Here is a 6,544-nt window from a genome sequence, read left to right as displayed (position 1 = left end):
AGCGTATGTCTTGTGTGTGTGTGTGTGTGTGTGTGTGTGTGGGGGGGGGGGGTGACACTCAGTAACAACTACAACAAATTGGAGCTCAATTTTATAATATACCAATTTAAAGTAATTTTGTGTTTGCTAATTTTGGTTTGTTGTGGTGGCCATCGATGTGACTCTAGAAGTGTGTTACCATCACATTAAGTTAATGTACATCCAGTGATAACTTCCTGAAAGTTTCATAAATATTTCCCCCATGGTTCATGAAACATTTGTTAATAGACACATAGAGTTGTCTCCAAAAGCTATTGCTTAAGTTTTAAGCCATGATCTTGTGCAGTGAGTTGTACTTGGGATATATGTTGTAAATGATTCAACTACAGCAACACCAAATATTATATTTTGCTGAAAGACAGATGAATTTGACTCTAAATGTTGTAATTTCATTTCGAATACCAATAAATACATTTATCCTGTCATTTAACCACTTTTATGTCAAACTGACACAATCTGTTTTTTTTTTTTCACAGTACTTTGCTAACATTAGATTACTATGTTTTTTTGTCACGCTTCTGTCCCAGCCCGCCATGTTCTGTTTCCTCATGCTCTTGTTTATGTTGCCAAGTTCCTGTGTTGCCTATCATCCATCTCTCAGCTCTTCCTGCTCTGTTCACTCCATGCCACGTCCTCTTGTTTTACTCCTCTGCAGTCAGTCCTCATGCTCTTCACCTGTTCACTGCCGTTCTTAATAAACTGCTTCTGGTGGAGGTCTCAGTCCTTGGGCTGGCACAATCTGAGGAGATAGGAAAGTTAATCAATGAGCGTTCTCTAGGAGTGTTCATATTATTCAGATGATTCTCACCAACTTCAGCGACAGGTGAACCAGGTACTCGGCTTTCTCCCACAGACCAAAGTCATGCATGTTAGACATATTGGTAATTTTAAATTGTCTCTAGGTGTGAGTGAGAGAGTGAATGGTTGTTTGTCTCTTTTGTCTCTGTGTTCCTGTGATAGACTGGATACCTGTCCAGGGTGTCCTCTGCCTCTCACACAGTGACTGCTGGATATGGACACCAGTGACCTAGTGACCCGAAACGGAGAAAGCAGGTAAAGATAATGGATGGATGCATAATGTCGTCTTGCTTTACAGAATCCATTTGTCCATCTGTTTTTTGTTGTTTATCAGTGGTTAGGACGCTGAGACAACGGGTCCAGGATGGTTTTCCCTGGGACTGGACTTGGTCATTCTTAACCCTGGAACTAGCCAATTCTGCTAAGGCTGTTGTACAATTCAGTACGGCAGTGAACTGATATGGTAGGGCAGTCAGATCTGTCTGCACATTTGGTTTTGCAGACGTTTTTTACGCTGCTTTTCTGGACACAACCCTCACCATTTTTATAGGCCTGGTGTCATTTTTGCTAAACAAAGCTTTCTGTAAACCCAGAGTTTGGAGTTCCCAAACCCAGAGAGACTCAGCAACACAAGATGTAAAACGTAAAAGTTTATTTACATGTGGTGACCAGGAGTGGGGAATAAAGAATCTCTGTCCAAAAACATGATGGTTATTTGTCAACTTTGAAGTTATCCCTAGGTGTGAGTGTGTGTTTGTTTCATTTTTATTTGTGTTGGCCCTGGGAAAGACTGGCGTTATGTCCAGGATGAACACATCATCTCACCCAGTGACCACTGGAGATATGCACCAGCTCCCCACAACTCTGAACAGGAAAACAAAAGAAAACAAGTTAAAGAAAATGGATGGAAAATATCTTTAAGTGATGAGGAGAAGGTGTGGTAAACTAAGTTATAGAGCACACCGTGAGTGACTTTCATACAATTAACTATATAATAAGCTTTTTTGGTCACTTTTTTCATAGTTGAGGAGAAAAAAACTGCAACTTTGGCACCAACTAAAATTAAAAAGACAACAAATTTGAATGCCCTTGGGGAAGTGTCATTGCCTCAGGTGGAGGAGTTTCAGTATCTGAGCATCTTGTTCATATGTGATAGTAGGAAGGAGTAGGAGAACAATCAAAGGGTTGGAGCCTTGTTCACACGAATGAGGGCGCTGCTTCAGTCAGTTGTGATGAACAAAGTGTTGAGTCAAAGAGTAAAATTCTCAATTTACTGCTCTAAGTTCCAACCCTCACCTCTGGTCAAGAGATTTGGATTATGACAACAGAATGAGATCCTGGATACAAGTTGTTGAAATAAGCTGTTTTTGAATAGTGGCTGGGCTCAGCTTTAGAGAGAGGGTGAGGAGCTTCTTCGTCTGGGAAGAGCTCAGAGTAGAGCCACAGCTTCTCTGCCTCAAAAAGCTTCAGTTGAGGTGGTTCAGGCATCCATCTTATTAGAATGCCTCCTGGACGCCTCCCTTTAGAGGTTTTCCAGGCATGTCCCACTGGTAGGACGTCCCGAGGAAGTCCCAGGACTCACTGGAGGCATTGTGCATCTTAGAACGCCTCAGGATGAGCTGCAAAGTGTCACTGGGAAAAGGGATGTCTGTGGGTTTTTTTTTTTTTTTTTTTTCCCCTGGACCTTTTGCCTCTGCAATCTGACTACAGACAAGCAATACAAGATAGACAAGGAGATGATTTTAAACAAAGTTTGGAAACTGCAAACAAAATTATCATTTTAAAATCAGAAGGTTGCAGCTTTGCTCTCTGGCTTTCCCAGTCTGCGTGCTGAAGTGTCTATGAGCCAAGTACTGAAAAACATATTGCCATTGATCTGTTCCTGTCATATAATTAACATAGGATACAACATTTTGCTTAATGAGTGTCTTGTAACATATTAACTTACAGTCCAAAAAAGTTAAATCTGGTCCTCTGGACATTCAAAAAACAAGAAAACTAAAAAAACTAAAAACAAAACAAAGCAAAATAAAAATGTAGAAACGTTTCGCCTCTCATCCGAGAGACTTCCTCAGTCTGAGGTGCTGTATTCAGCTCAGTCTCTTAAATAGCACCTTCTCAGAGTGGATCAACCAGTTTGCTGCTGACAACTAAAACCAGCTGCTCACATGGTCAAGAAGGACCATCAGCCTAACAATGGGTCATTAGCACACTGATGGCTGTTTACTGTTCACAGAGGGCTGAGTGATACTAGCAATCACAGCATTGTAAGAGGGGGACAGTTGAACCCGGAGGCCTCCACCCCTGTTTAATGATGGACGATTTCTTTTCACAAAGATGGCCTCCTTTACTCCTCTCTCAAACCATCGTTCCTCTCTGTCCAGGATGTGAACATCTTCATCCCTGAAAGAGTGACCACTGGCTTGGAGAAGAGTGTAGACAGCAGAGTCCTGGCCTGATGATGTTGATCTTCTGTGTTGGGCCATCCTTTTGGCCAGTGTCTGTTTAGTTTCCCTGATGTAAGACTGATCACAGCCCTCCTGACACTGAACAGCATACACAATATTACTCTGTCTGTGCCGGGGGACTGGATCTTTGGGATGAACCAGTCTTTGCCGTAATGTATTTTGGGGTTTAAAAGCCACTGGGACGTTATGTTTAGAAAATAAACGTCTCGGTTTCTCTGATACTCCCTCAACATATGGAATGACCACTGGTCTGGGTCTGGGTTCCTCCTTTTCACCTGATGGCTGACTGGAGTCCTGTTTGGGTTTCTTCTCTGCTTTCAGGAAGGCCCAGTTAGGATATCCACATTGCTCTAGAGCCTGTCTTGTGTAGGATTTCTCCTTCTGCCTGGCTCCTGAGTTAGTGGGGATGCTGTCTGCTCTGTGATACAGAGTCCTGATGACTCCTAACTTGTGCTCCAAAGGGTGATGGGAGTCAAACTGCAAATACTGGTCTGTGTGGGTGGGTTTGCGGTACACCTCTGTTTGTAAAAGTCCTCTATCAGAGACTGAGACCTCACAGTCCAAGAAAGCCAACCTGCCATTTTTTACATCTTCCAGATTTAACTTTTTTGGATTTTTCTACCTGGATTATTGAGCATGTATCAGGATATTAACTTACAGTGTTTTTAGAGTCTGACTCATATTCAACAGTAAAAGCAATAACTTGTTCCCTTCAGTGCAATTTTGATATTTCTAATTTAGGCCCTATAAACAACTCAGGGGTCCAGTTCATGAAGATTTTCTAAAGTAAACACTAAAAATAAATATTTGTAAGGTCCTACAACTTAAGCTAAATTATACCTCAACAATCTGTTTGAAATACAATAGTTTTTGTTGAGCTCTTAGTTTACATTGATGTTAACTTCCAGTCCAGACAGAGGAAGTCAGTGGAGCTTACACATTTAAAGTCAAACCCTAATCAACTGTTTGTTTGGAATGGCTCATGTCTGCAGCATGTCGGTGCAATTCACAGCAACGCTGCTTTGCAGTTTATTTCCTGTGTCCCACCACCAGAATGAGGCATCCTGGATCTTGTTACACGTTTGATGAGGACATGTATACAATGTGATCACCGGGGGGTGGGAAGAGTCGGTGTCAGTGAGGCGGAGATTCACAGACCGGCCGTCCATCAGGAGGCCAGCAGCAGAGATTCAGGACTGGTTTATGTCACTTTGACAGGGAACAGAGAGGGCCATGTTGGTGTCAGCAGGACACCAGACACTCCGATGAGCCCAGTTGCACTCCATCCACCCCTCCCAATCCCTGAACCCCCCGGAACAACAGTGTCTCTTTTAATGGTCCTTACAACAGTACTCCTCTTTCATAACCCTGCCTTGTGCATCGGACTCATGAATGCGTTGAGCTGATATAATCTATTTAATCATGTCTTGCATTGATGAAGCCTTATTATTTCTTTAATAGTATTAGCAGCTAACGGTTTGGAATGATGTCTGAGTAGAAATGTAATCGTCATTGCATTAATCAGTAGGAATTCAGAATGAAGATTAAAAAAAAAACCATTTCTCCACATTTGGTATGAAAAAGGTGGCTGGTTTAGTTGCCATGGAGACATAGGTGCGGAGGAATCCAGGAAGTCAATTAGTAATCTGACTGCATCTCATTAAATGCTGTCTGGCGGTGATGAGTAGTCAAGTGTGGGATTTATTTATCTGGGAGGGCTACTCCCTCCTATAAACATTCATGAGGGCCTTATAGTGCTGCTTACTTGAACGGACAGTGGTCTGTTTACAATCCTTGCATCTGTGACCTGTCGTAAGCGTGAAAGTTTACAATTTAGAGCTTAATTTAAACGTTCCCAATGCAGCTATTGTTGATCTTAAATGAGGTATAATCAAGATAGACCACGTGTTTGCACCCACTCCCTTTAGTGGAACCTAAGGGGCTACAGGCTCATAAAAGACCCTGTTGATAAATCTGCCAGTGGAACAAAGTTCTCAAAAGACACAACCAAACACACACATTAAGCCTTCGACAATTTGCATGAGCATCTAAAAATACTCTGAAGAAGTTGCCTGCTTTTTCTGTCTTGCAGCTCCATTGTGTCTCCGAAGATCAAGGGGTGGAGCATGTGTGGTAAACTCCACCCTGCACCAACACCCCCCCCCCCCCAATTGCACCATAGAGAATCTTGAGATAGTGCATTGAACTCCAAGCACACCAGTGTAACGGAATATGAATTATTCAAAGACTGTGTGTAGCTTATTACCCGCACGTGGTACGTCTGAACTTTTATCACGTTACTTCATCAGGCTAAATGCAAATGCACTCTCTGTCTATTATCAGCGCCTTGACCAGTTTCATTGTGAGCGCTGATGAATCCACCAGCACAGCCCATTCAGACATTCACCCATTTACTTGTGGCTCTTGGCAGGCAGGGAGGCTTCCTGTCATTGTGTCTGACAGGCAGATGACATCAGCATGCCCCCGAGCAGCTCAAGGGATGCGACATCGCTTCCTCATCAAGCAAAATAAAGCAGAACTTTGATGGTATCATCTTAAAGTCACAACCCCTCCCCCCACCCCCACAACACTGTCACAGTCACACAACAGCAAACTTCCATTTCCCAGTAATGGCGTTTCTGCCTGCCTTTTTGTGTTTGGTGAAGCTTTGATGAAGAACACACCTCTTCCACCATTCCTCTGCTTTGAATACCACATTTTAAGCTGCGTTTGTCTCAATATTTCTCTTGTTGATGTACATAACCAGAGCCTGCTGCAAAATTGCGACATGGTGTTCCAGCAAAGGCAAGATGTTTTTGCACAACTAATTAAGTTATATTAACATTATTCATGGCCCTCTATTGAAAGGAGGGTTTCTGTGTTTGTTTGTCTGGCTGTTAGCAAAATATCTCATAAACCACTGAACCGTTTTAGTGATACTCTATAATATGTGGGTTTACATTTACAGCTGATAACTTTTGGAGTCAACCAAACACAGCAACATTAGCCTGTTAGCTGTCTGCACTACGGCTGCAGTGCATTCAATCTATTTACACCAACTGAACACAACTTCTGTACATTACTTTACTGGACTGTAAAGGCACTTTAGAGTGAATAAAAAATTGCTGTTAAACAAAATAGCTGACTCTTATAAAGTGCACTAAGACAATTATAAGTATATAATTATAAGTCTATATATATATATATATATATATATATATATATATATATATATATAT

The sequence above is a fragment of the Nematolebias whitei genome, chromosome 7 (assembly GCF_014905685.2).
Source record: "Nematolebias whitei isolate Nwh7 chromosome 7, NemWhi1, whole genome shotgun sequence".
NCBI lineage: Eukaryota > Metazoa > Chordata > Actinopteri > Cyprinodontiformes > Rivulidae > Nematolebias > Nematolebias whitei.
This window is presented reverse-complemented; position numbering follows the sequence as displayed.